At 39.9% G+C, this 10,786-nt stretch overlaps 1 long non-coding RNA gene across 1 annotated transcript; it reads left to right on the top strand.

The window, feature by feature from the left end:
• The first annotated feature begins 746 nt into the window (after positions 1 to 746).
• LOC126933529 (uncharacterized) lies at positions 747 to 8,568 on the top strand. The gene is made up of 3 exons (XR_007718653.1): positions 747 to 943; positions 3,237 to 3,427; positions 8,038 to 8,568. It is a non-coding gene; the product is annotated as an uncharacterized LOC126933529 (long non-coding RNA).
• The last annotated feature ends 2,218 nt before the right edge of the window (positions 8,569 to 10,786 follow it).

The raw sequence follows: 10,786 nt of genomic DNA, 5'->3' as shown, positions 1-10,786 counted from the left end.
ATGTTTAGAGGCTACTCACCAGCCTTTTTTCATTTCAAATTCAAACTATTGTAAGCCTGTTATATTCTATTAGTAATTGCTATTAGATGGTAACTTAAAGAACAATTATATTATATGCTGGTCCACAGGAGGAGGCTGTATCAACACACCTGGAAATAGTAAAAGGGATTCCTTCCCCATTTGTTCCTTGCAAGAAGCAAAGTGCTGTAGGGACAGTCCAGTGGGAGGGGCCTCTTGAAGGGGTGAAAGTACCAGTCTGTCGAATACCTTCACAGATTATTTCCCATTTTTAACAAGTATCTCCCTTATCATGAGGAAAAAAATGTGATTTTCCTTCTAGCCCATATTTAACCATCATATTTGTGCATATGATTGCAGCTCTGGTGAAAGGACTTGGGAGTCAGCTGCCAGGCTGCAAGGGATTGAAGCGAAAGCCCCCTAACAGTTAAAGTGTCCATTAGCTTCTCTACACTTAGCATCCGTCAGAGAGAAGACGGGCTGGGAGCCCCGGGCGAATTTCTAACTAGCCTAATGAGGAGAGAGATTCTGGGAGCAAAAAAAGTTCATTTGCTGAATTTCCAGCAAGAAGTCACTTCAATATTGCTTCTAGGAAACACTGACAGGCTTTGTTGGTAAGAAATCATTATGCTGAGAGAGAAATGGGATATTGTTATATGAGGTTTTTAAAGAAAATTCATTTTGATAGATGTCTAACTGTGCATTCAATTAAATTTCCTTCTCTTTCTTAAAAATAGATGTCAGGTAATTGTACTCAAGTTCTGTAAGCTGAAAAGTGTTATCCTTTCCTTCCAGTTATTAAAATTTCTTTATCAATATGTGTCTTTCTTGTCTTAATCCTTTGACTATGGGCGGCCCTCAATGGAAATACATGGAGTTCTCCTCTCCTTGCCTGTGGATGTGTACATGCCTTCCTGAAGAATTAGTAAGGACTGCTTTCTTTTTTGGTGAAAACTGACTTCTGTATTTAAATTATGTAGGTGCCATGCTCCCAAAAATTGTTCTTAAAAATCTATATGCATGACCATTTGCTAGACACAAGTCCTTTTAGTTATACAATCACAAGTCAGCATTATTCACCACGATGCCTTACTATTTCCTAACTATGTATCCTGCCATTTGGCAATGAGGCTTTTGAAGCTGCTTTTTTTTTTTTTTTTTTTTTTTTTGGGAGATGGAGTCCCACTCTGTTATCTAGGCTGGAGTTCAATGGTATGATCTCGGCTCACTGCAACCCCTGCTTCCTAGATTCAAGTGGTTCTCCTGCCTCAGCCTCCCACATAGCTGGGATTACAGGCATGTGCCACCCCACCTGGCTAATTTTTGTATTTTTAGTAGACACAGGATTTCACCATGTTGACCAGGCTGGTCTCGAACTCTTGACCTCAGGTCATTTGCCTGCCTCACCCTCCCAAAGTGCTGGGATTACAGGCATGAGCCACCATGTCCGGCCCTTGTGAAGCTTTTAACAATGACCAACCTGATGTTCAAAGGATTTGTCCCCTTCAACCCACCGTCTTACTCCCAGCAGTTTCATCATTCTAAAATATAGCTTTGCAAATGTATCCACACCTGCATCTGAAACATCTAAACCTCCAGTGGCTATGCATCCCTCATCTGGAACAATGAACTTTTCCTTCTGATTATCCAGTTGCCAGCAATGGTACCCTCATGTTCCTGATCAACCAGACACCTACTCTTGGAGTCATCTTCATTCACCTTCCCATTTCTCCTCACATTCATCAGAGCCAATCACTATATTCCAAGTCATATATGTGAAGTCAATCAGAATTCTCCCTTCACAATATTGGTCTTATGTGCTCATGCATCCCCATAGCAATTGCTATCTAATTAATCCAGACTCAAATATTTTGCCTTGACTATTTTCATAGCCCATTATTTGCTTGCCTTCTTCCAAATAATTTCACAGACGGACAGTCATATACATTTTGGTAAGATTAACTTCAACCACATCCAATCAAGCATTCCATGACTCTCTGTCTACTGGAAACATACATCTTAGCATTTAACACTTTCCAAAATGTCATTGACACCTACATTGCAGAATTTACCTAATACTTTTACATCAATGTATGTTTAGTCCTCACAAATTATAACTATGCACTGCCATTGTCATGTCCCACATTGTTTTATATTTGTACCTCCACTCATATTCTCCACTTCAAGTGGAATATCCTCTGTCTTCACCATCACCACCATCAAAATATTAATCTGCTTTGAGACTTCTTTTCAAATTCTAATCATTTCCTGAAGCCTTTGCTGATAGACCAACCAAGCAAGATTTCTTACTTCTCCAAGAAACAGCACTAATAGCACTTTGTGGGCATGTCAAGTGGAGGAAAATGAAGATTAACAGTAGGTCTTAGTTTCCACAATGGCGAGATTTCTAAACTCTTTCTTTCCAATTCTCACTCTTTGTGAACAAACGGTCTGTTGCATAATAGAGGACAGAAAAAGCATCACTTCAGAATGTCTAGCAATGGGAATGAGATCTCAAAAACGGCTTTAGCGCCTTGGAGAGAAAACCAAGTGAGTTATCAGATCAAGCTAACTCCGCCTAGCTATTTCTCAACTTTCAATATGAAATTATATAGAAATGATGGGCAATTTGGGGCTTTCATTTAGGAAAGCAATGATGCTGGGGTTAAAATGTAGCAGGCAGGCAATTTCCAGAACTGAGTTAGCTTTAACTCATTTCCAACCTTCCCATATAAAAATAACAGACTGACTACTAACCTATACTTTTGTGTTCATTGTCCTATTTGGCAATACCTCCATAAAGATTTTTAAGAAACCAGAGAACAAAGACTGTGACTGACTTATCTCTATGTTCTAAAGTCATCAAGAAGAGATAAGTAAAGATATGTGATAAATATTTTACTGAGTTAAAGTCTCCCCTGTAAGGCTACCCTTTAAATATCTCACACTAAGTATTGCTAACAATTTACAGTGCACATCTATAGTAAATAATGTGGCATTCCCTTTTATTTATATAATACATGCAAACATCTTAACATTAATTCCTCAAGTTCAAGGTGTGAAGTTCATTCTTCCATTATTGTAGTATATGTCTCCACATATAGTGCCACAATGCCTAGCACAGAACAGAGATGGATAGGCTCAAGAAAGCTTATTTGATGTTTCAATCAAATTACTGTTTTTAAAAACAAATTACTGTTTTTTAAATCTATCTTCAGATTAACAAGCTAAACAGAGAAGGATAACACTCAAGAAGCTGCCTATATGTAAGAGATTCCTTTGAGAACTTTCAAATGGCTCCTTCCTACAAAAGACCTGGGAATACTTAACCTCCCACCACCAGCACACTCAAAGCTCAAGGCAAATACATTTTCAAGATTGACAGGGTCTTGGACTCTGAAAGTCTTTGGTGAGTACTGCACTGCAAGTCTTCATATTCTACCGAATGAGTAATTACCCTATTTTCTGAAAAATATTTCAAAAGACGACCTTTTTCTCATGATTCCACTACAACCACCTACCCTCCTTCTTTATTGGCTCTCCTAATAATTCTTCCAACCCAGCAGTAATGCACCGTGGAGTCAGGTGAATGGTATCAGTAACTTCCTTCCTTCTATATCTTTGGCACTATCTAATGTGCCGTTTCTTTCCTGAACCCATCCACCAATAAGCCCAAATAAGTCTCAACTTTCATCTCTCTTGAAACCACAGGCTGATTTAACTGCTATTCTAGATTTTATTTTTAACAAAAGGAATTAAAGTGCAGAGATAATTGCTTCCAGAAATACTAGCCACTAGTTATACTGTCTCTGGTTTACCAGAAGGAGACACTTACATATGCAAATACACACCCCAAACTGAGTTCTGAAAAGCTGGGGTGCAGCTTTTCTCATTTCACTCATTTCGCTGGGGGTGCAATGAGTTCCTTCATGTGTTTTTAGTAAGATTGACTGGTCTACTCAAAGTTCTTTCAATACTTACTCTATAAAGCAATTTGTCTAAAACCCAGGGAGATTCAGGGAGTTGGTTGAGGACCACAAGACTTACAGGTCCAATATTATTCAGTATTTTAAATTACACAAATGACTGCTGCTTTTAATCTCTGGGTCAGCTGTGACTGAGTTGAAGAGAATCCATTTTTGGATTCATTTCCAGGATGTTGGTAATCTCTGTCTTGTTGAATATTTGTTTCTCCTTTTTTTCTGTTTAATATATTTCTTGGTTTCTAGTGTTCTCTGATGTCAGGTGTTCATAGCAGAGAGATCCCAATTATTTGGCTTCAATGTACCATCAAGAGAGTCCTGTCAACTCTCATTAAATCCTTCAGTCTTATATTTTAGTCAATATATTGAGCCTCCCCTGGATGGTATCCTTGTTATAGATTTTAATCATCTTGATTAGATGATTCTTCTGTTACAAAGTTCTATATGGGTTAGTACAATCACACAGTAATAATAAGTCTTACAAATTTGCATGACATTTCCTAGGTTTTTAAGTTCTTTAACATACATCAGGCATTTGTTCCATCAACACAACCATTTGAGGTAGAGCAGTTGATACTTTTCTTCAAGTAAGTAGCCAAAAGATCAGAAAAATAAAGGAACTTGCTCTAGAACCCATGGATAATAAGTGACATTTAAAATGTAACCTCCAGAGCTTACATATGAGACTTGAGTATAGTAAGTGAAAATGATATATCGTATGTAAAAATAAACAAAGTTGGTTTAAGAATATATTCACCAATACCTCATGAGTGAAGCTTGTATGACTAGCAGTACTTAAACTAGTACTGCTAGAAGGAGAGACGAAGAAATATCGCATGAAAAAAGCCGACCTTGGGGATTAAAAAAATTCCAAAAAAAAAAAAAAAAAAAACCACTAAGATATAAGAGATGTTTTGTTTTCAGTTATTGCCAAACTCCAGATCTAATGGTGCATTAGTTCATCTGGTCCTTTGTAGCTAAATGACATAATGCACTCATTAGAAGATATGCAGATTTTTATTAGAGTTTTTCATTACTATACAAACTGACCAAATTCTTGGCATTTTGACTAATTAACACGAAAGCTGTTTATAAAAATGGGAGAGTCTGTGTCCCATTGTCAAAACATCAGCATTTTGAATTAGGGAAGACATGTAACATTGAGATCATGTGTTATGAAAAATATAAAATATATCCCAGTATTTCAGGAAACTGCTGGCTTCATCAGTCTGTGTCAGGGAATTAATTTTCAGTCATACATCCCTGCTGATACATCTGAAACCTGAGAAAGTCCAATTTCCTTCCTTCATATGTGTTTAATAGAGTATGAATAGTTCAAGTGTCTGAGGGAAATCAGAGGCCGAGCTAGAGACTCACTTTCTCAGTAACAAGGAGGACAGTGGCTTCAACCTGCTGCTAACAGAGAGGCTTGCAACTTCCTTGCCCCAGGAAAGGTTTTCACACCTGGGTGAGGTGCAAATTGCGGTCAGAAGAGAAGGGCCCAATGGAAATAGGATGGACTACTGGGCACAGGAGGGCTTTCTGCCTACCCTTTCTCCTCTGCAAACCAGAGAAAGGGCAAGATCCTGTGGGTTTCTAGGGGAGGACCCTGGAGCTACAGCTCTTTGTTGGCTAATCTCCTTCTCTTTTCCGTCCTGGAAGAGCTCCAGACATACAAACAGGTCCAAAGGTACAAAAACTTCCATTTAGGACTATGAAAGGAAACAGAAGAGAGGAGGTAATCAATTTGTGGGCTGTCCCAAATTCCCTTCCAGCTAGCCACCTAAGAGAGTGGGATGGGGAGCCTCACCTGACACCTTGATAATTCCAGAAAATGCATGCTTGAGAGTCAGATATAAAGTGATCATCCATTAATGAGTCCTAAATGAACATTTGCTGTGCATCTTGCTCAGTTATTTTATAACAGTGAGCATAAAAACCACTGCTTTTAAAGTATGCTATATTTATGAAAATTATTGAACAATGACAGGGCTCACATCGTAACAGTGACTGCTTTTCATTTAGTATTGAGAAATAATTCACAAGGTGTGGTCCTGGGACCAGCAATATCAACATCACTTCGGAACTTGTTAGAAATACAAATTCTCAGGCCCCACCCCAGATAACCTGAATCAGAAACTCAGGATGGAGCCCAGTTTTCTGTATGTTAGCAAGCCCTCCAGGGGATTCTAATGCACACTAAAATTTAAGAACCACCCTAAAGTGAGGAGCATTTATGAATCTGCACTTACATTCTTTGTATTTCCAATGCATTTACATGTCATTGTATTTTCTATGAATGTGAAATCAAGGAACGTCTTAGAAGCAACCATCATAAAAAAATTTACAAACACTAAGCAACTACAAAAAAGAAGTCACCTTTATGTAGTAATTAATTTATTGCAAATTGAAAGTCTTTTAGAAAAAGACCAGGGATTAAATCCCAGGCTTGTCATTACACTGTGACTGTGGACATGTTTCTTACCTTTTTCCACTCTCGGGTTTCCTTATCTATACAGTACTTATAATCAAAGTGTTTCCATTATAGGATTGTTTTGAGGATGGAAATGTAAATGCACATAAAGAACAGGATATTTTGCCTTGAATATAGTTTGTGTTTAATGTACATATACCTACGAATATTATCACATAGTGCTTGCATGAATCTGTTTAACAGTAAAGAATGGACATATACATGCTATAGGTGAAGCACCTTATGTTTAAAGTGTAAATTTTGACCACATGCATATAGAGATGGAGAATTATCCACAATTAATATATATATCCACTAAGATCTATTATATAAAATGGTATCTTGGTTGGGCACAATCTAAGCTCTGATGCTTCTGACAAGTGAAGTAGGACTCTATGCCACTTAAATCATTTATACCATCGATTGAGGTTACCTAGGGGCACCAGGGACCAGATTTCAGGGAGAATCAATGCAGGTCCCAAAAGGAAACTCATTACCAGGGAAATAAGGAAGACCAAATCTCTTGGGCCAAACTGAGTAACAAAGCCATGCATTGTAAATGTACTACCTCATACTAGAACATATTCTGATCTCTTCAGTGGGCTATGTGTACCGAGGAGGAGGGAGCTAGGTGTGGCCATAAGAAAAGCTGTGTTTCTTTTTTTTTTTTGGAGATGGAGTCTGACTTTGTTGCCCAGGCTGTAGTGCAGTGGTGTCATCTCCGCCACTGCACTACCGGGCATCCACCACCACTCTCGTTTAATTTTTTGTATTTTTAGTAGAGATGGGGTTTCACCGTGTTAGCCAGGATGGTCTCGATCTCCTGACCTCGCGATCCTCCTGCCTCGGCCTCCCAAAGTGCTGGGATTACAGGTGTGAGCCACCGCGCCCGGTTGAAAAGTTGTGTTTCTTAATGCTGTGATACTTTGGAGTGCAAGGAACTTTGCTCTGATTCCCATCTGAGCTTAGCCAAAACACACTATTCCACTCACTTCCTGAAATCAGTGCTAGCATGAAGTGTGGCAGGGCATGTGGGTGTCTAGAGGCAGCAATGATGAGGAATGCAGAATTCTGACCTACCTGAGTGTTCCCAGCATGACTTGGTGTCACTAGCTTGCTGGTATCATCAGACATGGACACCATGTCATCACTACAGTTCTCTTCAGTTTAGACAACTCTTCTATGGAACCCTAGCTACAAGTAATAATGAAAAACTATGTTTTCCCCTTTGCCTGGGTAGTCATAGTTTTATTTATACCAATGTTCATTTGTAGTGTGTCTTCATTATCAACTTAGGATATTTTTTGGGAAATGTGAAAGTACAAAAATAACGTGAGGTACAAACCCACAGCAGTACTTTGGAAGTCCTCTTAAGACATGAAGGTTAAGTTACAGCAGTGAATAATAACCAGAGGGCACATCTTTGCTTTGGAGAATACTTGAAAGTCTTGTGGGGAGGTAACCTTATAAAAGCCTGGATTTTGTAGTAAAGCAGTTGGGGACTTGGGAACAATGAATATCAGGTGTAAACGGTGATGGATCTATTTCTGTTTTCTCCATTAGGACCTGAGAAAAATTGTGTTATCTAAGAGTGCAGTTATTCTGACACAGACTCCCATAAGGTGCCCATGACATGAAACACGGAAGAGAATAATAGCATCTACATTAAAGAAAGACATAGTATATTCTGGACCACATATTTGGTAATTCTTACAGCCCTTTAAGATAATATTCTAGTTATGATTATCTTTATTTTGTAGCTCATAGATGTCAAAAGACTAGCTCATAATTTTATTGCAAGTACATAGCAGAACCAAGATTTGAACTCAGACCTGTCTCATTCCACAACTAATATTCCTTGAAGTCAATAGATGCCACTGATCTCTAAATGATCTGCAAAAGGGGCTCGGAGGTGGAGAGGGGATGTCTGAGGAGCCTTAGGACTACCACCCAATGCTCTGTCTTTAAATACAGATGCTATCATAAATAGAGATGCTTAAATAGAGATGCTATCCCCAAGGTCTCTTTCACACATACTCCTTCTCTTGCTCATTTCTATTCGTGTACTTGGTTCTCAGTGTAAGATTTTGTTAGAAGAAAGAGGCATGTTGGTAAAATAAGAAATAATATATCAAAAATAAAATCATTTGAAAGTCTCCGCAGTGCTTTCACAATGAAAGAAATATCTATGCACACTTTGTAGTTTGCTAAATACATAATTAAGTTAGAAAACTATGTAGAGCCAAGGCAGGCAGATCATGAGGTCAGGAATTTGAGGCCAGCCTGGCCAACATGGTGAAACCCCATCTCTACTAAAAATACAAAAATGAGCCGGGTGTGGTGGTGGGCGCCTGGAATCCCAGCTCCTTGCGAGGCTGAGGCAGGAGAATTGCTTGAACCCGGGAGGCGGGGGTTGCAGTGAGCCGAGATTGTGCCACTGCACTACAGCCTGGGTGACAGAGCAAGACTCTGTCCCAGGAAAAAAAAAAAAAATTAAAAATTAAACTATGTAGAGCTATTTCTACAAACTGGGTTTAGCCATTGTTATTGAATATTTATTGTTTTTATATACAGTTCTGAGAACCCCTGAAATGATTACTGAATATAGATTTTAGGGTAAGGAGAATAACATGGTGCAATCACAGTCAAATTGTTATGCTTGGATTTGTGAAGAGAGTTGATATCCTCACTCCAATAACCCCCACCCCAAACACACACATATCTTCAAATACTACTTTAACAAGTCTTACTCCCCACTGTGTGGGTGAGTCACAAGGTTAAAGAGTTCAGGCAAATATAACAAAACAACTGGCCGAACCTCATCACCTAGGCATGCCAGTAGGACAGAAGCACAGCAACAACTAAGACATCATATGGTAAGCTGTGTTGTGCACATTGTCTGCATTATGAAGTGGGAAAAAGAAGATCAGTGTTGACTCAAGTGGTCAGAAAAGGCTTCAAGGAGAAACGCATTCATGCGATAGATGACCCTAGAGAAGACAGTAATACTGCTTAGTAAAGCAGGAACCAGGAAAGCACTTGACAAGCTCCTGGGGGTCTTGATGAATTCAGGGATTTCTCAGTCACCATTACTATAATGATATGGTGGGTCTCTGTATTAGCCCGTTTTCACACTGCTGATAAAGACATGCCCGCAAAGAAAAAGAGGGTTAATTGGACTCACAGTTTCACATAGCTGGGAGGCCTCAGAATCATGGCAACAGGTGAAAGGCACTTCTTACATGGCAGTGGCAAGAGAAAATGGAGGAAGGTGCAAAAGCAAAAACCCCTGATAAAACTATCAGATCTCATGAGACTTACTCACTAGCACAAGAACAGTATGGGGGAAACCACCCCCATGACTCAATTATCTCCCTCCACGTCCCTCCCACCACATGTGGAAATTCTGGGAGTACAATTTAAGATAAAATTTGGGTGGGGAAACAGAGCCAAACCATATCATTCCACCCCTGGCCCCTTCAAATCTCATGTACCCACATTTCAAAACCAATTATTCCTTCCCAACAGTCCTCCAAAGTCTTAACTCATTTCAGCATTAACCCAAAAGTCCACAGTGTAAAGTCTCATCTGAGACAAGTCAAGTCCCTTCTGCCTGTGAGCCTGTAAAACTAAAAGCAAGCTAGTTACTGCCTAAATACAATGAGGGTAGAGGTATTGGGTAAATACAGCCATTTCAAATGGGAGGAATTGACCAAAAAAAGGGGGGTTAGAGGGCCTATGCAAGTCTGAAATCCAGTGGGGCAGTCAAATTTTAAAGTTCCAAAATGATCTCCTTTGATTCCATGTTTCACATCCAGGTCACACTGATGCAAGAGGTAAGCTGCCATAGTTTTGGGCAGCTCCACCCCACCCATGTGACTTTGCAGGGTATAGCCCCCCTCCTGGCTGCTTTCACAGGCTGGGGTTGAGTGACAGTGGCTTTTCCAGGTACATGGGGCAAGCTGTGGGTGCATCTACCATTCTGGGGTCTGTGGCCCCAGACGGTGGCCCTCTTCTCACAGCTCCACTAGATGGTGTCCCAGTAGGGAACTGGTGTGGGAGCTCAGATCTCACATTTCCCTTCCTTACTGCCCTAGCAGAGGGTCTCCATGAGGGCCCTGCCCCTGCAACAAACTTTTGCCTGGGCATCCAGGCATTTCTGTACATCTTCTGAAACCTAGGTGGAGGTTCCTAAAGCCCAATTTTTGACTTCTGTGAACCTGCAGGCTCAACACATGTGGAAACTGCCAAGATTTGGGGCTTGCACCCTCTGAAACCATGGGCAGTGCTGTGCCTTGGCACCTTTTAGCAA

The sequence above is a fragment of the Macaca thibetana genome, chromosome 13 (genome assembly GCF_024542745.1).
Source record: "Macaca thibetana thibetana isolate TM-01 chromosome 13, ASM2454274v1, whole genome shotgun sequence".
NCBI classification, from domain to species: domain Eukaryota; kingdom Metazoa; phylum Chordata; class Mammalia; order Primates; family Cercopithecidae; genus Macaca; species Macaca thibetana.
Note: the sequence above shows the minus strand (reverse complement) of the source record. Positions and strands in the feature narration are given on the sequence as shown.